Source organism: Phascolarctos cinereus, unplaced genomic scaffold (genome assembly GCF_003287225.1).
Source record: "Phascolarctos cinereus isolate Bilbo 61053 unplaced genomic scaffold, phaCin_HiC Scaffold_5;HRSCAF=322, whole genome shotgun sequence".
Classification (NCBI taxonomy): domain Eukaryota; kingdom Metazoa; phylum Chordata; class Mammalia; order Diprotodontia; family Phascolarctidae; genus Phascolarctos; species Phascolarctos cinereus.
This window is the reverse complement of record NW_027555958.1, coordinates 319,637,651-319,663,097: the sequence shown is the minus strand read 5'-3', so window position 1 is coordinate 319,663,097 and position 25,447 is coordinate 319,637,651.

Sequence of the window (25,447 nt, the reverse complement as noted above, 5' to 3'; positions counted from 1 at the left end):
GTTTTGTGCTCAGTTCTAAGCACCACAGTTTGAGAAGGATATTCCCTGGCTTCATTTAAGTCTCAGTTAGCATCCCATCCTTTTTTTTTTTTTAAAGGCAATTGGGGTTAAGTGACTTGCCCAGGATCACACAGCTAGTAAGTGTCGAGTGTTGGGTCTGAGGCCAGATTTGAACTCAGGTCCTCCTGACTTCAGGGCCAGTGCTAGCTGCCCTAGCATCCCATCTTTTGCAAGAAGCCTTTCCCAACTGCTATTAATCCTTAATTATTAATTATTTCCTGCTTATCCTGCATATAGCTTGTTTGAGGATACTTGTTTGCACATTGTCTCCCGGCAGTAGATTGCAGATTCCTTGAGAACAGGGACTGTCTTTTGCCTTTCTTTGTATCCCCAGCACTTAGCCCGGGGCCAGATGCATAATAGGAGTTTAGTAAATATTTGTTGACTGAGTTACAGATGAGCTGCCAATGTATATTAGTATAGAAAGTGTTTTCATATTAGCAGTTCTTTAATTGAAGAAGTCACAGATCTAGACCCACCCATCCAAATACAAATGGGCTATATCTTGGATAATGTAAGGGATAAAAAAAAATTGTATGAGGCAGCTAAGTGGAGCAGTGGCTACAGCGCTGAGCCTGAGGTCAGGAAGATGCATCTTTCTGACTTCTAATCTGGCCTCAGATACTTTACTAACTGTGTGACTGTGGGTAAGTTACTTAACTCTATTTGCCTCAGTTTCCTTGTTTATTAAAAAAAAATGAGCTGGAGAAGGAAATGGCAAACCACTCCAGTATCTTTGCCAACAAAACCCCAAAAGGGGTCACAAAGAGTCATATATGACTGAAAAATAACTGAACAATAACAATAACAAAATTTGTATAAGAAACAGTCCTTGCATTAATAGATCTTACAATCTAGTAGCTTTGCATCTGGCTAAAAAAAATCAACAATCCATGCCTCTTGTACATGGTGGTTAGGTACCATTGTGGATATATCGATAAACCTGGAGTCAGGAAGACCCGAGTTCAAATCTTGCTTCTTACTACCCATGTGACTCTTTATCAAGCCTGCCTGCCCTCAATGTCAATCTATAAAACAGGAATAATAATAACACTTAACTTCTCAGAGGTGTTATGAGGATCACGTGAGATAATATATGTAGCTTTGCAAACCTTGAAGAACTCTAGGAATATTTGCTATTGTTAAATATTAGCTATTGATATAATTAAATTATTAATTAATAATGTTAATATCAGACACCCCAAGTGCTGCAGTGGTATCCGTGGAATAAAAAAACAACCTAGAGCAAGCCTTCCAGAGTGTGGGGAAAAAGTGGACAAGAGCCCCACCAGATGAGAAGGTATAAATAGGTTGTGGTCTGTGCTGCTGGACCGAATACCTATTTCAATGGGATTAGGATCCATCAAAGTTATATTTGAGATCTACAGAACCTCACCTCAGGTAATCCTCTGCAAGGTAATATGATTCGCTAATCAAGCTGTGAGTATCAGGGCAAAAAGCTTAAACCTGGGCCCTTTTGACTTAAATAATAATAACTAGCATTTATATAATATTTTAAGGTTTGTAAGGAGTTATGCAATTTTATTTCATTTGATCATCACAACAGCTCTGGGAGGTAGGTGTTGTTTTAGTTTTATTCCTATTTTATAGGTGAGGAAACTGAGGAAAACGGATCAAAAGTCATTTATAACTTGCCCAGGTTCACATAGTTAGTGTAGGAAGCCAGATTTGAACTCCAGTCTTCCTGACTCTGGGCCCAGCAATTCACCCACTGTGCCTTCTAGCTACCTAGTCACTTCATCACTTACTAAGTCACCAGCCTTAGGAAAACTAGTACTCTTTCTACTGTGCCATGTTCTCCCAGTGATCCCCTTTGCAAAATAGAAGTAACCACCACATGAGTGGGTGTGGGGGGATGTTGAAGGCAAAAGGAGAAAACAGATCTGAAAGTTTTTTTGAATAAAAAGAAAAGAGACACAGTCCAACATAGCAGACTGGATAAAGAGGTGGCCAATCAGTTAAGAGGACTTGGGTTCAAGGTCTGCCTTAGACACATAATATCTGTGTGGCCCTGGGTAAATCATTTGACCTCTCAGTGGTCCAGACAACTCTCAAAACTCATAGAATCACAGATGTTGAGCTAGAAGGACCCTCAGAGATTATCAGATCCAACCCCCTCATTTTATTGATGAAGAATACAAGGTAGACAGAGGTCAATTGAATTGTCCAGAGTCACTCAGCTTGTAAGTTCCTGACAAAGGATTTAAACCCAGATCTTCTCGACCCTGTCTAGTGCCCTATCTACTAGGCCATGCTGTGTGTATATATATGTATGTATGTATGTATGTATGTATGCACATACATACTTGCCATGCCATATATACATGCATATATACAATATGCATGAGTATATTATCTATATACATATGCATATATGTATGATGTATGTGTGCTGCAGAAGAGTGCTCATTGATACTGGTAGAGAACACATCAAGAGTTGCCTTTACCAATGAAATACCAAACAATGCAAAAAAAAAAGATGAAAAGTAGAATATATGAAAGATGTGGATATGTCCTATTTTAAGAAAAAAGTAGGAATCTGATTTTTTTTTGAGTCATGACCTGTGGGTCAGAAGACCTAGGTTCTAGCCCTCAGTTGCTGAAATACCTGAGCCTGAATATCCTCATCTGTAAAATGGAGATAACAATAGCTGTCCTCCTTGCCTGGTTGCTGCTGTGATGACCCAGTAAAAGAAAGCATTCAGAAGGCTCATGAGCATGGGCATTCCACAGATGTGCTAGAGGCCCTCTTTTACTTCTCTTGACGTCTCAAGAATACCCGAGGAGCAGTCAGTCTGTCAGCCCATCATCCCTTGCCCTGCCCACATGATCAGCCTTCTTCTCTTCCAGTCATTTATTTCCCTGATGACACCCTTTTCTCAAGTTCTTGTTTGTCATTCACTGTAGTTCACACCTCTCCTTTACCTTCTGTGTGAAACTTACTTTTAATTCTTCAGACACTATTGTGTTCCAAGCGTCCAAGCTATATAATGCCATTGGTGTATTGGTATTGGTAAGACAAGCCTGTTTCCAGAAGAAATCTGGAGTCATTAAAGAGAATTCAAACTCCTGAATGCAAATATAAGCGTTAGGGATAACAATAGCTGCTCATTTCTTTTTATAATGCTTTGCAGTTTACAAAGTACTTTCCTTCTAATAATCAATCAATAAATAGGCATTTATGTGCCAGGCACTGTGCTGACTCTGAGAACATGAAGAAAAACAACTGTGTTTCCCCATTTTACAGATGAGTAAAGTGAGCTTCAGGGAAGCTAAGTGAGTCTCCCAAATCAGCCTAGGAAGAGGCAGGGGGAGCTAGAACCCAAATCTTTTGATTCACTGTTGTTTCCATTCCATTAATCCAAAAAAAAAAAAACCCCAACACTAAAAACATATTGTTGGGACTAGAATAAGGGAGGATGATGACTCATGTTACATTCTTCACAGTTGCTTCTGTGGAGCACTTAACTGTCTCCCCCATTCTGATATAATCTCCTCTAGGGCAGGGACCTCTATAGCCACCTGAAGGCAAAGATTCCTTTTCTTTATCTTTCCCTTTTTCTTTCTTTTACTTTTTTTTTTTGTTGTTGTTGCTACCACCAGAGCCTAATGATTGCTAGATCACTGAAAGAAAGGCTTATTCCAAGGGGGCAGACACAGGAATATAGGAAGGATGGCTGATTCTATCAAAAAAACTTCTTTCCCCAATAGTGCAGCTCTCAATAAATAAACATTTATTAAGTGCTTACTATGTGCCAGGCAGTGTGTTAAGCTTTCATCCCATAGATGATTTAGCAGATAAGTCTGAGGGTTTTGTCATTGGAACATAGAAACCAAGTTACTTGTCCAGGGTCACACAGCTAGAGTCACAGGTGGGATTTGAACCTATATCTTTACCTGACTTCAGGCTCAGCACTCTATTCACTACTCCACACTGCCTCAGAAGGAACAAAAAAGGCAAAGAAATTTAAACCCAAAAAGTTAGAGGTCACTCTTTCCATGGCAGAGTCTTTGGAAATTAAGTCAGAGCTCCTCTGGGATGAATGTGGATTGGTGGGAAAAGAGGATTCGAGGTACAACCATATATAGAGTGGATTTGTACCACCACCACCGTTATCTTCCCCACTTCTTAACTGGCCAAGCTGGGGCACTAGCTCTCTGAGTCCTTTCTTACAAAATCTTCCCAACAATTTGAGCTATCTCAAAGTTGAATGGACTGCCTCGAGAGGAGTGGGTCCCCCCCACATTGGAGGTCTTTAAGTAAAGGCTGAAATGGCCCCCTTGTCAGCTATGTTATAGTGCGGTTTCCTTTTGTATGAGTTGGACCAGATGACCCATGATGTCCCTTTCAACCAAGACTGAGGGAAGACCAGAGACACCTGGTGTTTCCCCTGGTTAGCATGGCTGAAATGTTTACTACTTACTGAAGTGTTTACTACTTACTGCAAGTCTTTGGGTAGCTTACACACTCAACAGAAACTTAACAGAGAAAAGGACTTATGTATAACTGCCAGTTGTGCCAAACCATGTGAATCCTTACTCCTCTTTTTGCCTTGATTTCCTCCTCTGTGAAAAATATCCATGGTTGGATATACGAATCAAACACTGGGATGGGAACCAGATAACCTGAACTTGAATCCCAGCTCTGCTACTTAAAGCTTTTGTGACCTTGGGCAAGTAAAGTTACCTCTCTGGGCCTCAGTTTCCTCATCTGTAAAGTTGGACTCATTGACCTCTAAGGTCCCTTCTTCTAGTTCTAGATCTATGATCCTTGATAATTCATTGAACCTCTCTGGGTTTTGGTTCCCTCTTCTGTAAAATGAGGGGATAGGAGCAAATGGCCTCCAAGGTCTCTTCTAGCCTTTAATCTATGGATGTTTAGGTTTGTTGACTAAGCTCAAGGTTTCAGGAGCAAGAGGAATAGCAGGGGAATAGCAGGGAGAAAGGTTAAGAGGGAGACCTTCTGCCTCCAGATCAAGAGAGGCAGAAGTAAAAAGACCCCAAGAAAGAAATCAAACTGTGGAGAGGAGAAGGAAAAGAACAGATCGACTCAGGGTCAGGGAACTCAAACTAAGCCAGCTGGGTCTAGGCTCAGGGCCATTCAAGGGGGACCTTTCCAAGATGAGCAGGGTGGGGGTGGGGGAACAAGAAAAATCTTCTTGAAGGCTAGGAGCCTGTGCTTGAGGATTGTAGGTGAGGAAGGGGAGGGCTAAGAGAGAAGGGGAAAAAAATAAAAATAGAAAAGGGGGTGGGGAATAAAAAGCCCTCCAGCTCTGTGGAATTCAAGCATCCCCTGCCTCCCGGCAGCCGCCCCGGCCCTCTTCGATTTTGATGTACAGTTTGAAACAAATCAATAGTGGTATAATAATACTCAGCACGCTGTGTAATTTTTATATCATTAGTTTTCATTTTCCGCTCCCCATGCATCAAAAAACTTACAACGGGCTCGTAAAGTTTATTTAGTATTCCATGAATTCCTAATCAGTTTCATTTCATAATGATTCAGGAGCCGCGGCTGCCTGGGCCCCCGTGTCAAAAAATCGATAAAACCAACACACTTTTCCTGATGGTGGCTGCAAAAGAATCTATTGTAGGGGAATTATGATTTATGCCCTGGCCTACACCCTGAGCAGCAGCCTCCAACCAGCTGGCTCGGGGGCTGAGATCTTCGCCAATAATGATTTATGCATCTCCTTGCAGCCCCACCCAGCCTCCCCCTTCCCCAGGGGCCTGGACACTGTGGGTGTGCAGAGGAGCCCCAAACACCCGGTTCCACTCCACAAGTCCTCCCCTTTGACCTGTCAGCCACAGAGCTTCTGCCAGAGATAGGGGAGGGGGGAAAAGGAATGAAAGGATACACTGAATTAGAGGTGGAAGGGATTTTAGGGATCATCTAGTCTAACTGTCTCCATTAACAAGTAAGGAAATCAAGGTCCAGGGAGGGGAAATGATTTGCCTAAGGTCTTGTGGGTAGGACGTGACCCAAATGGACATTCGTAACTAAGATTTCTGACCCCAAATTCACTAATCCTCCCCACTGCCAGTAGGGCAAGATTGAAGAGTAGGGACTGGGGGTGACGTGGACACTCATCCACTTGGGGGTGGGGGGAGGGAGTCTAGCTGCAGCCTCTTCTTTCAGACAATCCCTGGGAGGATACTCACTCACCTGACTATAGCTTATACCTTAGGGCTGGACCTGAAGGACACTCACTTGCCTGAGGGTGGAAGAAGAAGGGAATAAAAAGATAGCTCCTTGGGGATCAGAAAGGTCCAGAGAGACTCCTTCTAATCTAGGGAGAACTGGCACATTTCTATGGATGGGGCTAGGGAAGGGACCCTATCAAGATTCATAGACACAGACACTCCTACCCCTATAGATACCTTATACTTTTCTAACTCATGATAAAAATGCTCTGTACTGAAATCCACTCCACTTTTCTCCTGCTGTTGTCCCAGTCTTTGAGCACCTCTTGCTGCCCAAATTAAAAAAGAAGGATTTTCTCTCTCCTTCCCCAACCTAAATTAGGTCACAGCTAAGATAGAGACCCCCTCCCCCCAGAAACCCCAAAAGTTCCCAGGATGAAATGTCTACCTTTAGGTCTCTGGTTCCTGGAGATAGCAAAAGGAGGAGGAAGCAGTGTAAAGTAGCTGCCATCACTTTGTTACCATTACTGCCTGGCCCCCTCTCTCTCCAGCCCCACACCCACCCCTACCCTTCTCTGCTCCTTAAAGGGATTTGATTTACTGGCACTATGGGAAAGATAGCCTCCCTCTGGCCCACCCAGAGAGTATCCCTATCCCCAGGGCTCTGCTTGGGGTTGATTAATAGAACCAGGAGACATGTTAATGGGCTGGGCATTAAGTCCAACAATTGGTTTAATTAACAGCAACTAAACCCAGCTCAGACAGAGAGATCTCTCAATAGGACAACTGACTATTGTAGGAAGGATCTGAAGGATAGTCTCCCCCACCCCATACCTAGACTTACCTAAAGCACTGGGCAGTTGGAGCAGGGTCCATGGCCAAGGGGTCCTTATGGGTAAGCTCTGCCTTGGGGCTCTATGACCTGAATTCTTCAGCTTCCAAATCAGCATCTCAAATGCCCAAGAAACAGAAGTGGAGGAATAGCAGGTCTTAATATCATATCAATATCAACAAGACCCCAAGGGGCAGAGACTGGAGCTTTGGGATAGAAGGGGAAGTGACCCGAACGAGGCAGCAATATTTCTGCCATCCTAAAAGTACTTAGTTGTTAGGATCAGATTCCATAACTCAGGAAATCCATCCCTCTAACGACAACACCCCCCCTTCCTGAGTCTGCCCTACTGTACAGCACAGACCTCTAATGTCTCAGCCTAGGACACAACTACCCAAGCCAAGGGCTTTCTCCAATGTCCTCCCACTCCATCCTCTTGTTCTCCTCTGCTCAAGAATCAGCTCAAGGGTGAAGACATCCTCGGTATCCATGGTTAGGCCCTGACCACTATCAATCTAATGCCTTCAACAGAGGAACTCCCCAGGTCTTCTCTTACCCCCTACCCAAAGGGCAAATAGCCCAAAGTCTGGCCCTGTCATCCCCCCTCCCCCCAGTACAGGTTCTATTGTTCTTTGGAACTTATGTGGAAGAAAGACAACGGTGGAAAGTGGGAGTCTGCTTCTACTTCTTCAAGGAACATGGGGGGGGGGCGCAAAACAAATAAGGAAAATAAAACTTCTCCTTGCCTAGGGTTAAAGAGCAGAAACTTGGGTGTTCTGCCCAAGCAACCCAAGTGAAACTGATTGCCCAAGTAAAGCCTCTGATTGTTCTTGCTAATGAACAGGGGTCAGGGACCGGGAATATCTGCTGGGGAAGGGAAGCAATGGGGGAGAGGGGAAGAAGAGGTGTCCCTCCCCAGGGCCCCCCTGCTGTCCTCCACTCTGACCCACTTCCAAAAGGGCAGTGATCAGAAGCCACAGCTATCACTGCCACTTCCACCCCCAAAGGAAGACAAAAAAGGCTGCTGCTTTGCTAGGCTGTCTTTTTTCCCCTCCAGTGCAAGGTAAATGTAAGCCACATGGGGTCAGATACACTTCCCCAAAACACAAGAACCCAACCTTGTCCTTCAGGAAATAAAAGAAACCATCATATTTCAACCAGGTTTCCTCTTTGTTCTAATTTAATTTTTTTCCTTCCTTGTCCAATTAGTGGTAAGAAAAAGAGAGAAGTGAAAGAAAGGGAGAGAGGGGGAGAGAGAGAGAGAGAGAGAGAGAGAGAGAGAGAGAGAGAGAGAGAGAGAGAGAGAGAGAGAGAGAGAAAGCTACAAAAAATAAAAGGTAGAGATGGATATATTTTAGCATTTTCACCCCACTGGGGACATTCAAATCCCAGAAATATCTGGGGAAATTACCCCCTTTTCCTAATCCTGGTTCCCAGGGCCAGAAATCTCTCTGCAGGCTCCATCTCCACCCTGAATATTGCAGTCTCCCTCACCCGTCTTCCTTCCTCAGCCCTGTTTCCCCACACACAATGCTATAAGTTTTTTCATTATCCCTGGGGGCTGTGTGACCATCATTATGAGTAGCAGCAATAGAAGGGGGAGGTCACCAGCCTGGGCCCCCATCTCCCAGCTGGGCATCCATCAGCTGGTGCTTGGGGTTAAACACCCCAGATCCTTTGGCAGATGGATGGGGAGCCAGAGAGCAAGACATACGTCACCACCTCTACAGAACACACACACACACACACACACACACACCACACACACACACACACACACACACCCCTACTACTTAACCCAGGGAAATGAGATATGGCATCTATGTCACTGTAAAATATGGATGTGCCCACTGAGAATGGGATGCTGGCTTCTTTTTCTCTGCTGTCTCTCCCTCTACCCTCCTCTAGCTGCTGAGACTTTGAGAGGCTGGACTAGTCTTCAGGAGGCCACAGCATCCTTCAAGATAATAATAAAAATAGTTAGCATTTATATAGCATTTTAAGGTTTGCAAAGCATTTTACAAATGTGAATTCTTTGAGGGATAGGACCACATTTTTTACTTTCTTTACATCCTCAGCACTTAGCACAATGCTTGGCACATAGTAAGCACTTAATTAATACTTTATCTACCTTTTTCATTTGATCCTCACAACAACCCTATAGGGTGGGTGATATTATTATCTCCATTTTACAGGTGAGGAAATTGACTTACTGTATATATAATATAGCTGTACGGACAGCTATATTCTGAAGCAGAATTCAAACTCAGGTTTTCCTGACTACAAGTCTCTCACTTGATTACCCAACAGACTTGAGACCCTGTTGCTCTTCTCCTCACCCCTGGAAAGTACACAGAGCAAGCTCCTCTCACCCACACCATCCACCAGATCTGTGGTGTACCATCATTCTTTCCTCCTGGAGAAAACAGAGCCGCTTTCATGGTTTCCAAGTGACCCTCCAATGACAATGATAAGCTGGTATATCACCATCATCATTTTGATTATGGAAGAAGAGCAAGCATGTGACCTAAGCTTCCAACCTCTGAGAAGAAAGGCAGGGCACGATTGCACAGTGAGGTATTTTTCACAGGTCAAAGGGAAGGACATTTTAAAGAGCAGCATTTGAGAGAAAAGTATCTCTGGTGAGAGGGCTTACAGAGTCCTCTTCAGGGCTGCTCATCCACATTTGGATCCAGCTGACCCCCAACTCTCATCTGTGGCTCCAAGAAGCTGTAGATGCACAGCAGCCACACCTCGGTAAAACCATCTCCAAACATGGGCTAACCCAGGTGACTTGACAGGCCTCAAACCCATGAATGAAGTAGGGTGATGTCTACCCTAAATATTTGAATACTTCCCCTGGTGGAATGGGAAGGATGAGGACAATTTGTTCCAAAAGCCATGAAGGTGGATGAAGCAGGTGCTATGGATGGCTTAGAGCTTGGTCAGACATGGAAGACACCAAAGTCATCCATTGCATCCTGGGCCCTCTCCAGTCATCTTGACTTTTGTCTTGCCAGCAGACTTCTATGACTCTGGAAGACAGAGTGAGGCTGATGACTTAGTGCAACTCTGCCTCACTTAAATCCAATTCTTGAGCAAGTTAAGATACCACCTATCATATCATGATGTCATTGGACCTCTTAAAAAATGAAGGATGAACAACAACATTTGGGAGAGGTCAAGGGAGGGAGCATTTCAGTGCCATGTCCAGATTGGCCAGAGAAAGCCTTCAGGTCCTCTCTAGTATGTCTACAGCAGGCTTCCAGCCTCAGGTCACCATTTCACCTCCATCAAGAGTACCACCATGTTTTCAATTTCACAGTCTCAGAATCAACCTCAACTTTTCATTTTCATATTTCACCCCTCTCTCTAATTCAGTCAGTTGCCAAGTCTTGTCAGTCCAGCCTCCACTAACATTCCTCATATCCACCTCCTTTTCTCTTCTCAAAAGGGGACTGATTTAGTGTAGGTCCTCATTGACTCTTACCTGGACTATTGCAACAGCATCCTAATAGGTCTCTGCATTCATTCTCTCTCTGCAATCCGTCCTGTAGACACAGCCTCAAATTAATTTTCCTAAAGCTTAGGTCTGATGTCATTCCCCTTCTCTAGAAGCTTCAGTGGCCCCTACTGCCATTAGGATAAAACACAGAATGTTTGGCCATTTAAAGCCCTCTAAAATCTGGCTCTAGCCTATTTTCCTAGCTGGATTTAACATGACTGGATTTAACATGGGAAAAAATGATGTGTTTAGAGTCAAAGGATCTGAGTTCAAATTTCTGTCCTGCCACTACCTATGGGACCTGGTTAACCATTCTAGGTCTCAGTTTCTTCATATTTAAAATGAAGGGGTTGGACTAGATTATTTCCAATGTCATTTCTATAACTATTTTCTAGCCAACTTGCTGTCATGCCATCTCTAGTCTGCTTTTTGCACAGGTTGTCCCTGATTCTTGGAACATTCTCCTTCCTCAGTTTCGCCTCTTGGCCTCCTGATCTCCCTAAAAGGCTCAGCTCCAATGCCACCTCCTACAGTAGGCTTTTCCTGGGGGTAACCTCCCTCACTTACTTCTCTCCTTCCCCCCCCAAACTACGTAGAGCGTGTAGTTAACCCCTAGACAGAAAGATTCATCTCCCCAACTCAAATCTAGCCTCAGATCCTCTAGATACTCAGATACTCAGCTAGATTGGTATCTGGCAAACCACTCCAGTATCTTTTCTAAGAAAACCCCAAAATGGGATCACAAAGAGTCTGACATGACTCAACAACAAAATGGAAGAATGTAAGTTCCTTGAGGGAAGGGACTATTTCATTCACCCATTCATTCATTCATTCATTTTGCCTTTGTATCTCTAGCACCTAGCATGTAACAGGTCCTGAAGAAACATGTCTTGAATTGAATTTAAGGGGAGCACCAGGATTCATCTCCCCATTTAGCAGAAAAGGAAATTGTGACCTAGGAAAGTTAGATGCTATGAAAAGTCATGGAGCAAGGGTGGGATGGAACTAGATCTAAAATCGGCAAGTCCTGACTTCCAATGCAGGGTTCTAAGACACATCCCAAACTGTGAAAGGAAGAGGAAGAAGAGGAGAGGGAGAAGGAAGAAGAGAAGGAGAAAGAGGAGAAGGAAGAGGAGGAGGAGGAGGAGGAGAAGGAGAAGAAGAAGAAGAAGAAGAAGAAGAAGAAGAAGAAGAGGAAGAAGAGGAAGAAGAAGAGGAAGAAGAGGAAGAAGAAGAAGAAGAAGAAGAAGAAGAAGAGGAAGAAGAGGAAGAAGAAGAGGAAGAAGAGGAAGAAGAAGAAGAAGAAGAAGAAGAAGAAGAAGAAGAAGAAGAAGAAGAAGAAGAAGAAGAAGAAGAAGAAGAAGAAGAAGAAGAAGAAGAAGAAGAAAAAGAAAAAGAAGAAACCTCCAGTCCAGTACTCTAGGCTGGCTAGGCCTGGAGAAAGCCACCTTGCCCATTATCTTGCCTCCACACAGTTTTGCCCCTTAGCCAGCGCAAGATTCTTTAGGATCTCAGAGATGTCTCAAGTCCTCATGCTTCCTTCTCCCAAGACTTCTCTGCTGGACAGACACTGGAGAGATTCTTCCCTTAGTCTAACTGAAATTCCTCTTGCTTTCCATACAGTCCTTTGTCTTTCCTGCTTTTCCCTTAAAAAAAAGTCGTTTGTCCTCCGTGTCACTCTAATTTCTATCTATAATACCCTTTAATCTGAGAACAGTGGAAAGAGGAGAGAGGGGAAGAGGGCAATAACAGCCAGAGATCCAGAAGCTGTTGGGGGTGGGGTACTGAATCAAGCTTCAAACTGGGACAAGAACCTCTAATTCAAAGCATGGCATTTGACAAATCAATTCCTCTTTCTGAAGAGGAGTTTCCTCATCTATAAAATGAGGGTTTGGTCAAAGTAATCTCTAAAGTCCCTTCCTGATTTGAAATACTGTGAGATTGGGTAGTATAATCCCCACCATTCACAAAACTTTTTACCCCAACTTACTAACTGAATATCCTGCCCCATTCTCATTTCCAACAGCCTAGGATGCAGGCTAGTTTTGGAATCAGAGGACCAGTATTCAAACCCCACTTTGGAATCACTATCTTGATAATCTTGGACAAGACATTTGATCAATCCACAAGCATTAATTAAGTACTTACTATATACTAGACACTGTGCTAAACAATGGGGATACAAAGACAGGTGAAAATAATCCCAGTCCCTAGAGCTCACGGTCTAATGGGAGCTAGCACATATAAATGAACCAGTGCATATGAGATTAATGAGTGAACGTAATGTCACCTAAGATGTGAAGGCTCTAGCAAAATGCTATTTGAGCCGAATTTTGAAGGAAGCCAGGATTCTAAGAGACCAAAGTCTTCCCAGCTGTAAAATGAGGAGGGAAGAGTAAGCTGAAGGCCCTTCCAGCCCTAGATGTATGCTCCTACAGTCGAAGGGGCAGCGGAGAGAAACTCCGGCTTTCGGGGTCGAATAAAGCTAGCCCGCTGTTTCAGCTCTAAATCCTATGGTCTAGTCTCCTAGACCCAAGGACGGCCTCCCTTCATTCCTTCTCCCTCCCCTCACTCTCGCAGAATGCACTTAGCCCTAGGACACCTGCCACTCCCCTCGCCACAGCCCAGAGATTGATGGGGGGCCTTTCAGGGGCAACCAGGGAGAAGGAAGAAAAGCTCCTCGGCTTGTGGCCCCGGCGACCGATCCCCCCATCCCCACTCCTCCACCAGTGTCAGTCTGAGGACCATCCGGCCGGCCGCCCCGCCCCACCCCCTCCTCGGGCTTTTAATAGCTCAGAAATAATTGCTGCTGGAGGCCCCCCGCCCAGTCCGACCGAGGAGCGGGGCTAGGAGGCCGGGCCACCTCATTTCCACCTCGCGATCCGTGCCGTCGGATGAAAAAGAGCGCCCAGCAGTCCCACATCAAAGCGGCGGCTCCCGGGGAGAAGCAGTCCGGCTGCGGCTGCAGGTCCCGGCATGCGCCAGCGCAGCGCGCCAGCAAGTGCAAATTTGGTCTCGGCGAAGGTGTGGACAGGAGGCGCTGGCAGGGGCGGAAGGGGGGTAGGGGGAGGTGGGAACCGCGGGCCCCGAGAGCTGAGGTCATTAGTTTTGCCTGTTGGAAGGGAATGTTAGCAGGGACCAAGGCTCACTTCTCTTGGATCAGACACAAGAGAGAAAAGACGGGGTACTCTCCGAGGCCCCCTCCTCCCCGGGAGTACCCGTCCCACCTGCACACCTCTCACCAGGAGTTTTTCAGAATGAAAATTCCATGCATAGAAAAAGGGGCGCGGTGCCGTGAAGGGAGGTGGTAGTTTGAGAGAAGAGGGAAGAAATGAGGGGTCAGACAGAATGACAGAGACAGTGAAAGGCAGAGATAGATTGGCAGAGAAAGGAGAGGAAGGAAGGAAGGAAGGAAGATGGAGGGAGGGACACAAAAATGAAAGCTAGAAGCTAAAAGAAATGAAAAGAAAAAGAGATCAAGGATAGAATGAAGGTGAAAGACAGAAATAAAGAGGGAAGGAAAGAAAAATACTGGCTCTGGAATCAAGAGGTCTAAATTCCATTTTGAATAATTTCTGCTTTTGTGACCTTGGGTTGAACTAGATAGCCTTTGAAGAACCTTCTACCTCTAAAACTATGATCCTAGGGTTAGAGAGATTGGTAAATAAATCCAATAAACATTTATTAAGTACCTACTACGTGCCAGGTACTCTGCTAAACTCTGGGGAGAGAAATTAGGAGAGCAAGAAACAGGAAACGTGGCTAGAAAATGGAGGAGAATGGGCTGAAGGGATAGACAGAAATAAGCAAAGAAAAGGTGAAGGAGGAGTTGTCTGGACCCAGCCAATCTTTACCCTATTCCTGGGATTATCTCCTCCCCACCCCACCCCCAGCTGCACACCAGTGTGAGTCCAACAAAAGCAAACTCTTACCATCAATCTGAACTGAATGGTATTTAGGAAGGCAAATCTGTTGGTCCTCAATGCACTTCCAAGAAGTCAAACAGAATTGGCCTCCATACCCCATCCATACCCCCATCACTTCTGCTGTTTATATACACCCACCCATACTCACACTGGAGGATGAGCTGCAGATTTCCTTTCTATACAGAGTATTCCAAATGACTGTAAGTCTACCTCCATTAAACCATGTGCCATTGAAGGGAAAACCTACATATAAATAAAAGATTTCCAAACCAAGCAATATTCAATACAGTCTAATTCTCCCTGCAGTTGCAATAGCCTCCATTCATATCTTATTTTGGCCTTATACATCCCCTCAAAGTAGGTGGATCAGAGGTTCTTATACACCCATTTTATAGGTGAGGAAATTAAGGACTAGAAAAGTAAATTTCTTGAGTTCATGCTGCAGCTCAATGATGGAAGCCAGGTTTCACCTTGGCTAACAGAATCATGGAAAAAGCACTGTTTTTGGAAGCAGAAGACCTAGGTTCCAGTTCTGGCTTTGCTATTTAGTAGCTGAATGTGTCTGGCCAAATCACTTCTCTGGGAGCCTCAGTTTCCTTATCTGTAATATGAGAATCATAATACTTGCATTACTTTCTTCACAAAGCTGTTGTGAAGTATTTTATAAACCTGAAGGCAATATGAAACATGACATCATCTCACCAGCCTGAGTTTTAGCATGCCACACAGCCTAGCTAGCCCTTTTCTCCTATTGACTCAGCTGCAAAAACACGATTTCTAGCCTTTCTTACCTGGGGACAGTGGACTGGAGAGTATCTGCAAGTCCAAGTGTGACAGAAAAGAGAAAAAAGGGTGAAAAGATCCTCTTCAAGTAGGAAGTAACACAGTATGATCAGTGATTAATTAAGAGCTTGCACATCAATGGCTAATTAGACAGTAATAGACTGAGTCACAGGCAGGGGGGACAGACCTGGTGGGGTGACACCAGCAAGTATCTGAGGGGACATCTTGAGCAAGAGATTCAATGAAAGATGGTGGCTCCTCCCTCCTCTCTTGTCCCTTTTTGGGTGAAGGAGCCAGATAAGGACTAAGGCCACACTTTCTTCTATACCACTTGCCCCTTACCCTCTCCAGCATAAGAAATAAACACAGGGAAAAAGAGAAAGACTGTGAAAGCCAACCTCTCCAGGCATGTGCAGCAAACCACACACAAACAAGGAAGCATATGCAAACTCATGGGACATACCCCCATATGGTCAAACACAGACCTGCATATGCCCTTATATTCATGCTTCAGCATATGTACACTATACATGACTACACATAAGAAACATACAAATATGTACACATATATACAAACACATGAGCGTCCTTGTATGTATACCTATAGCCAGTCATGTGCCTCTTCACATGTGCAAACACATAGACACAAAATGACAGATAACAGAACAGTAGAGCTGGAAGGGTAGGAATATTATAGATCACCTAATTAGGGGGTGAGAGGTGGAGAAATTCTTAACCTTTTTTGTTCCCTTTGGCAATCAATCCAGGAAAGCCTACGTACCCATATGGGCAGCTAGGTAGTGCAGTAGATGGAGCTCCAGTGATGAAGTCAGGAGGACCTGAGTTCAAATCCAGCCTCAGATACTTATTAGCAGTGTGACCCTGGGTAAGTCACTTAGCCCTATCTGCCTCAGTTTTCTTATCTGTAAAATGAGCTGGAGAAGGAAATGGCAAACAATTCTAGTATATTTGCCAAGAAAACCCCGAGTGGGATCACAGAGAGACAGACACAACTGAAAAAAACTCAACAAATGGACACTTACTCAGAACCATGTTTTTTAATGCATAAAATAAAATACATGGGATTACCAAGGAAACCAATTACATTGAAATACTATGCAAAAAATGTTTAAGTTCACAGATTCAGGTTAAGCTGGATAAGAACTAGTCCAAGAGTCTCATTTTACAAGAGAGGACCCTAAGGCCTAAAAAACACGTGATTTGTTTAAGGGCACACAGTGCTTTGATTTGAATTCAAATCTTCCCTACTTAGGTCTAGCACCATGCCTCCTTAGAAGGAACCTACCAATGTGTGAGGTTTTCATCAATAAGTGACCCCAGCTGGGATAACCTTGGTAGCTTCTCGTTTGGCAGTGTTAACAAGCTACATAATTTTAAGGGACTAGGTGTTGAGATTTAGGAGCAGAGAGACAACTGGACCTTCTTTACAACTAAGCTTCTCTCTGTTCAGTTATTTCAGTCTGTCAGGCTTTGTGATGCCATTTCGGGGTTTTCTTGGCAAAGATACTAGAGTAGTTTGCCATAGATTTAAATTCCCACCTCAGACAAATTGTGGCTATGGGGCCCTGGGTGAGTCACAATGTATTAGTGCTCTAGGAAACTCTCTAAGACTAAATTTAACAGAAGGTACCAACCTTCATTGGTAGAGAGTGTTCCCTCACCTGGAAATTCCCTATATCATCAAAATCAGAGAGCCAGTCCTTAACTATCCCTATGTGCTAGGTGGTTCATGAGATGCTGGGAATGCAAAGATAAAAGGAATAGTCTCTGCCCTCAAAGAGCTTACACTTGTCTTCTAAGTTTCTGTGGCCCTGAGCTATCCTGAATTTCTTCCTACATATCAGAGCAATACTGCTCTAACTCCTTTCTATTATCATTTATGTCCAATCTTCTAGGTGTGGGTATGTTCCAGGGATCCTAAGATCATAAGTATAGTCCTGAAAGGAGCTTTAGATCCAGAGTTTAACTCTTTCATTTTACAGATGAGGAAACTGAGGCACAGAGAGGTTAAGTGACATGTCTAGGGTCACACACCTAGTAAGTATCTGAAGCAGAATTCAAATTCAGGTCTTCCTAAATCTAAGTCCAGCACCAGCCACCCTGAGCCCTCTTCTCTGCTCTGTTATCTTATCATCTCCTATGGATTCAATTATCATCTTTACACCAGTAATTCCTAAATTTATATTCCCCATCCCTTGTCTGTCTCCTTTATCTCCAACTGCCTGCTGGACATCTTCACCAGAGTGTCCCATAAACATTTCAAACTCTAAATATCTAAAACAGAGCTCATTATCTTTTCCCCTAAACCTACCCATCCTGCTAACTCTACTCTTTCTGGTGAGGGTACCATCATCCTTCCTGTCTTTCTCATTCTCAACCTCAGAGACATCACCAGCTCCACTTTCCCTCACTCACCACATCCACTCAGTTTTGAAGTCTTGCCAATTCAACCTCCTCAATACCTCTCATATCTGTCCCCTTCTTTTTACAGTCACAAGCTCTCATCTTCTCTTATCTGTACTTTTACAATAACTTTCTAATTGGTCTCCCTGAAGTTTTTTCCCCTTCTCTAATTGATCAACTTAGCTGCTAGAAAACAGGTTGGCCCTCTCTACTCCTTTGCTCCAGAAGCTTGCATAGCTCTGCATTGCCTCTCAGATACGATGCAGCTCTGTAGCGTTGAAATCACTTCACAATCTGACTCCTATCTAACTTGCATATTATTCCCCCTTACATACTCTATATTCCAGCCAATCAGTTTACCTGTTGTTTCCTATATCAAATAGCCCATCTCTCATCTCTCTGCCTTTGTCCCCCCTGCCTGTAATGCTCTCCCTGGGCCCCAGAACCAGTCCTTGTCCTCCCCCCACACCCCTTACTTCAGTCACTGTGCCCTGGCCCTAAAAGACTGTCAGAAGGATTGGTGAGCTCATTTGCCAGGGTGGGTTTTTTTTTTTTTGGAATTGCAAATCGAGAAGCAGCGCTGGGTGGATTGGGGTTTCAGACGTAATTTTACACTAATTCTCTGTGTTTGCTGAGGAATGACAAGCTGAGCTTTAGGGCCTCATATACCATGTTATTTACTCCTCTCCCATTCCGTTTTATGGGGCTGGAAGAAACTCAGGCAGGGGTGAGATCTCCACCTTACTGCTCTGTTTCCCAGCCTGACTCATGTCAGGGCCCTGTCAAGGACACTGAGATCAGCCAAGAGGAATAACTGGGTAGGGCAAGGGGGTATCCCTTGGTCCCTGACTGGGGGGCCAATACTGGAATATTCACAGCCATAGAATAGGGCTAGGATGTAGGGAGGGGAGGAGAGAAGAGGAAGGGCATGCTATGGCTGAAATGAATGGAAACCCTTGGTGAAGGGGAATTGGGCTTCATGGATCTCAGGAGTCAGCTTTGTATCCAGGAGAATGCCAAAGAGCAAAACAGAGATTTTTCCTTTGGTAGCATCAGCTTCCAAATTGTCCATGTTCATTTCCCCAAATTCTCTCCTCATTTGTCTATGTCTCTTCTCTCTTTATATCTGTCTTTATGTCTTTTTCTGTCTCTGTCACTCTATGAATCTATCATCTATCTATTATACGTGTGTATATGAATATATATATATATATATAAATATATATATACACACATTCCTCTTTGTGTCTTTTTAATCTATTTGCATCTCTGTCCCTCTGTCTCTGCCTGCTTTTTCCATGTGTCCATGTATCTCTGTAACTCTGTCTTTCTGTCCTCTTTCTCTTTGTATCTGTCCCTATCTGCTTTTTTTTCCATGTGTGTATCTATGCATCTATTCCTCTCTCTTTGTGTGTCTCTCTCATTTTTTTCTCTTCTTCCTTTGTACCTCTGTCACACTACTGTCTGCTTTCTTCCCAGCTGTGTCTATGTATCTGTGTATCTCTGGATCTGTCTTTCTCCCCTTTTTTTCTCTTTGTATCTGTCTCTGCTTTCTTTTTCCATGTGTCTATCTATGTATCTCTTTCTCTATTTGTGTCTTTCTCTCTCACCTTTTCCTTCTCTCTTTGTGGCTCTGTCCTCTCCTTATGTTCATCTGTAATTCTCTTTCTCTCTCATCTTCTCTTCTTTCTCTGTATTACCATTCCTTTGTTTCTCTGTATGTCCTCTTGATATGATTGTCTATATCTATCTATCTATCTATCTATCTATCTATATCTATCTATCTATCTATCTGTCTGTCTGTCTGTCTGTCTGTCTATCTATCTATCTATCTATCTATCTATCTATCTATCTATCCTCTCGTTGTCTCTCTTGGTATCCCTCTCTCTCAGTCCCTGTTCATCACTAGGGGTCCCTCTCTCTGCCTCTCCCTCTTTCTCTGTGTCTCTGTCCCTTTCAGTCCATCTCCTGCCCTACAAGGCTCCCACCCCACCCCCACCCCATTTCCCCCTTCATCTGTGTGCATGCCTCTCAGCCTCTCTGAAAGAGGAGGCCCCCACCCCAGCTCAGGAGGCTGTGGAGATGAGTGGGGCCTCACCTCGTGATGAGGGTAGTACTGCTCCAGTAATGAGAAAGAAGAACTCGCTCCCGGGAATTAATGAGACTACCAAGAACAAAAGAGGCGACCAGCAGAGGCCAGGGAAGGAGGGGCCAACTTAAACCGTCCCCACAGAACCCTTGCCGGCTATAATAGACTGAGGAAAAATGGAGTCGAGATCCCTGTGGTAAAAACTATTAGAGGAGGCGAATTATAAAACTATTAACCAGAATGTAACTCCCAATTAAAAGATGATTTAACACTGGAACCTGATGGATGAATTTTGATTAAATGGAGAACTATTAGGAGCCCAGGGAGACAGGCTGCTCCCGCCAGTTCTAAAAGTTAAAAGGCAGTTTGATATAAAAATTTATAAATTAAGGTTAATTACTTTAAATAACATGGCTAGAAGCAATGAAAGGAAATTTGTCAGATTCTCTAGAGTTTGGGGGAGAATGATATAAATGTCCCACATGGCCCAAGGGGCTGCACGAAGGGACCAGGTCCCAAGTCCCGAAGGTCAAAGAGTCAAGTATCAAGGCCAGGTAGGGAACCTTGGCTACCAATCTGAGCCCAAGCTTGGGGAGCCAGTGTATGTGTGAAGTGGGCCAGCCAAGGGGACCCAGAGAGGGAGCGCCTGGAATGGCCCTCAGGGGGCTCTCAGTCTGATGGGTGAGACACAGACTCTATCATCAAGGAGCCCCCAATCAAATTTAGCAGTCACAGCCATCCTTGCCTTCAGGGAGCAACCAGTCTGAAAAGAATACTTGAAACACAAACCCTGACCTCAGAGAGCTTTCAGTCTAAAGAGAGAAACACCATCCCTGACCTTAGAAAACTCACAGTCTGAGGTGAGAGACACAGTTCCTGCCATCAGAGCTGCTCCCAGTCTAATCAATTAACCATAAGGATTTATTAAGAACCCTACTATGTATCAGGTGGGCAGCTAGATGGCACAGTGGATGGAGTGCTGGGCCTAGAGTCAGGAAGACCTGAGTTCAATTCAGCCTCAGATACTTATTAGCTGTGTGACCCTGGGCAAGTAGCTTAACCTTGTTCACCTCCATTTCCTCATCCGTAAAATAAATTGGAGAAGGAAATGGCAAACCACTCCAGTACCTTTGCCAAGAATGCCCCAAATGGGGTCACAAAGAATCAGACACTTCTGAAACGACTGAACAACAACAAAAATATTCCAGGCACTATGAAATACAAAGACCGAAAAGATCAAAATGGAACAAAGACCTCGAGGAACTTACATTCTATCTTGGAAAACAATGTCTCTATGTATAAGTATCTACAAAATAAATACAAGGTAATTGGTGAGGGAGGGGTTAGGAAGAGGAGGATGGAAGATACTGACTGGAAGGAATCAGGAGAGGTTTCATGGAGAATGTGGCACCAGAGCTGAGCCTTGAAAAATACTGGGGATTCTTTCAGTTGGATTTGAGGAGGGAGTGTAATCCAGGCAAGGGAAGAAAGGGGAGGAGACCATCAAAAAGGCACAGAGATGGGAGATGAAGGATTAGGTGTGGGGAAAATAGCAAGAAAACCAGTGTGGCTGAATTAAAGAGTGTGTGAAGTGGAGTAATTTATAGTAAGGTTAGAAAAGTAGGTAAGAGGCAGATCATAAGGGACTTTAAGCGCCAAACAGAGGCACTTGTATTTCATTCTAGAAGTGATAAGGAGTGACTGCAATTTATGGAGGAGGAGAGTAAGATGGTCAGACTCAGACCACATGTGCTTTATGGAAATCACTTTGGCAACTGTATGGGAAATGAATTGGAGGACAGTCTTGAGGCAGAGAAACCAACTAAGAAGTTATTGGAATAGTCCAGAAAAGAGGTGGTGGCAGCTTGAACTAAAGTGGTGACCAAGTGAACAGAGAGAAGAGACCAGCGTGAGATATCATGGAGGTAAAATGAACCAGAGTTGGCAACTGATTGGAAGAGGTAGTGAAGAAGAAATGAAAAATTGAGGATGATTCCAGATTGTAAACCTGAGAAACTGGAAAACATCAGTCCCCACAATATAAATAGAGAAGTTCAGAAAAACAGTGAGTTGGGGGAAATGATAATGAGCTCTGTTTTGGACATATCCATTTTGAGATGCCTATGAGACATCCCACTGGAGACGTAAGACTGGAGGTCAGGGAGAGAGGATGGATGGATAGGTAGGTCTGGAAGTCAGCAAAAAAGTGATAATTGAAGTCATGGGAAGTGATGAGGTCACTCAGAAAGTGTGTAAAAAGAAAACAGAAGAGAGCTGGTGACAGAGGAGTATAGTGGGGGCCCAGTTAATTAAGGGAAACACCATCTCTGTCCTCAGGGAGCTCTCAGTCTGATGGGGAGATACGGACATATTGCAAAGATGGAGGAATAAGAAGGTCTAGAAAGAAACGCCAACCAATGAAGATAATTTTCTAAGATCCTCACTGATCTGCAGATAGATGCAGAGAGCCAATTTATTTGGACTCTAGGATGATAAAACTGATTTTTTAAATAAGATTTAAAAAAATCATTCCCCAGGGATTTCAAAACATGTAGGAGAAACATGGAAAAGGGGGTGTCACTGCAGTGAAGGGAATAGGCATTACCTAGAAGAAGTTCTGGTAAGTTTTTCAGAAAACTAGCCCCATGATATTTTATTTACACCTCTACCTCTCTAAATCATCCTATAAACAAATCTGTGTACATTTTTTATCCCTCCCCCCCATAGAATGTAAGCTCCTTAAAAACAAAGTCTGTTTTTTATATTTTTAGCTTTGTATACCCAGTAACTGGTTATATATTAGGCTTTTAATAAATGATTTTTAAATTAGATTAGATTGGATTGGATATAAAGACTAAGGGAACATGGAATAAACAATCTCATACGGCAAAGATTAATCACGGAAGACTTCCCAGAGGGAGTTAATCTCGAGCAAGGTTTGTTTCAGTGGATAGATGGTCAGGATTGGAGTCAGGAAGACTCATCTTCCTGAGTTTAAATCAGCTTCAGACATTGACTAGCTGTGTGGCCCTGGGCAAGTCACTTAACTCTTATTGCCTCAGTTTCCTCATCTGTAAAATAAGCTGGAAAAGGAAATGGCAAACCACTCTAGCATCTTTGCCAAGAAAATTCTAAATGGGGTCATGAAGACTCAGACTTTACTGAAATGACTGAACAACAACATAACTTGTCAGAGAGGAAGGAAAAAACAACCTAAATGGAGAGGATCCTCTGGGAAGGCTTGGAAGTGACAGAAGATACTTGGGGAAAGAAAAATAACCTGCCAACTGGTCCTGAAGTCTTCATAGGATCATAGGATCAGAGACTGGCGCTAGAAGGAATCTCAGGGACCATCTAATCTAAACCTCTCATTGAACAGATGAGGAAACTGAGGCCCAGGGATTCAAAATGACTTACTCAAGTCCAGAGAGACTTGTGTTCCAAGTCTGGCTTCAACCCTTAACTAGCTATGTGTTCATTGTCACTTCATCCCTATGAGCCTTGGTTTCCTCATCTGTAAAATGGGGATAATAATTCTCACACTTCCTACCTCACAGAGTTGTTTGAAGGAAAGCTCTTTGTAAGCTTCAAAAGGCCATATGGGTTAACCATTTTCTGTTCTGGAACAGGGAGTCCAAGTCAAAGAGAAATCAGGGTCAGCAGACTGAAGAAATGCAAATTTTTGAAGATGTTCTGGTACTTTCTGGGACAGAACCCCAGGAAGAAAAGAGAGCTGTTGTGACATAGGAATATCATGGAAAATTAGTGAATTGTAAGAGACCCCTAAGTGGGAGAAATTCAGAGAAACATTGAAAGAGCTGTATGAATTGATGAGTAAAGGGAATAAATCCAGAAAAACACAATAAACATTGTCTACACTAATGTTAATGAAAAGAGCAACAAAATAAAATGATGTAATTATGAGGACCAGTCTTGGCCCAGAAGAAGAGATAAAGAAATGCACCTTCCTCCTTTCCTTGAAAAAGCTGTGGATGTTAAGCATGGAAAGTTGTATGTGCTCTCAGATTAGGCTGATGCATCGGTTGGCTTTGCCCACGTGTTTTTCTTTGTGACAAGGCAAGGCTCATTCAAGGTGGTAGTCAGTTGGAGGTGGGTTATCAGGTAATTACCATGATATAAAAACAAAAGTCACCAACAAAACTTAAAGGAAAAAGAAAGGAAGGGAAGGGAAGGGGAAAAAAGGAAAAGAAAAAAAGAAAGTTAAAAAAAAGAAGCATAGGCTTTATCTAGTTTAGAAGTTAGAGGACAGCCTAAATGAGTCATAGGCTTGTGCCTAGAAAAGGCTATTTCACATAGAAAAAAATGATATTTCATGCCTCTCAGATAGGTGCCCTTGTTCATAATGGGGAATAGGCAACATAATTTGAAAGGATCAGTGACACTCATCCACTTCTCACATTGGAAAAACAAGTCAGTTTAGGAAATTGCCAATGTGATATTGCCCTAGTCACTCTTCCTCCTTGGGCCTCAGTTTCTTTATCTATAAAAATTGAAAGGTTGGACTAGGTGATCTCTAAAGCCCCTTACAGCTAGCTCTAAATCCTATGACCCTATAAATATGTCATATTGGTGATAGGGGAGGGAGCACAGGAAAGGGGGAGTGAAAGGTAGAAGAGGGATGAACATGGATATTTTCTTCAATTGGGAAGGGCTCAATTTTTATCTCAGATTGAAAAAAAAACAATGGGGGGATGAAGGCAAGAAAGGTGGACATAATAAGCACTGTCACACAGTGAAGGGTGATTTTTCATCTTTACATGGGGTAGGAATGATTTAAGTTAGACGTAGAAAAGTTGCTAGCATCATTTCATTTAATGTCAACACATCTTTATTAAGCGCCTACTGTGTGCAAAGGCACTAACTGTGCTTCATATCTTAATAATGCCTCGTATCTGAATGCTGCTTTTCACTTTTCAAAACAAGAAATCCCAGTTACAACCAAAAAATAATCCAAAAAAAGTCTCTGCCCTAGAAGCTTACATTCTACTGGGGATATATAATATGTATAAAGTAAGTATTGCGTAATTGAATTGGAATACTTGGATAATTGGATATTCTGAATAATTGGAGTTCTGAACTTTTGCCCTGATTACTTTCAGGGAAGCAGCTGGGGTGGGGACTGGGATGTGTTGGGATGACAAAGCAACCCTTATTAGCAACAGAACAGGTAAAGCCACTGACTTGGCGGATCTCTAAAAGGTAGTATTCCACTCTTCTCTTCCAATCTAAAGATCATGTCAATATTATTCAAGTCTATCCCTGGAAGGGTGAAAAGTATGAACAGGTACCCTTGAAGAAACGATGAACTATGAGCGTGTAGCTGCTAAATCACGTGTTCGGGCTTAGTCGAACCTGACCCTGATCTTTGGGGCCCTAGCTGCTGCTTCTGTTTTATTTCTTTCCTAAATATAGGGGACAGAATGGTGATCCTGAAATGGATGTGCCCAGTTTGAGAGGCACACTTGGGAGACTGAGAGGTCAGAGATTCTGGATCTCTCAGAGCTAAACATCACCAATGAAAGTTTCTGAATCAGAGAGGTCAACCACCATCAGGAGGAAGAGCTAATTCCTTGTCCTGGATTGCCAGAAGACGTGGGACTGAAGAGGAGTTGTTTATATTATGCAGAGCTGATGTATATTGT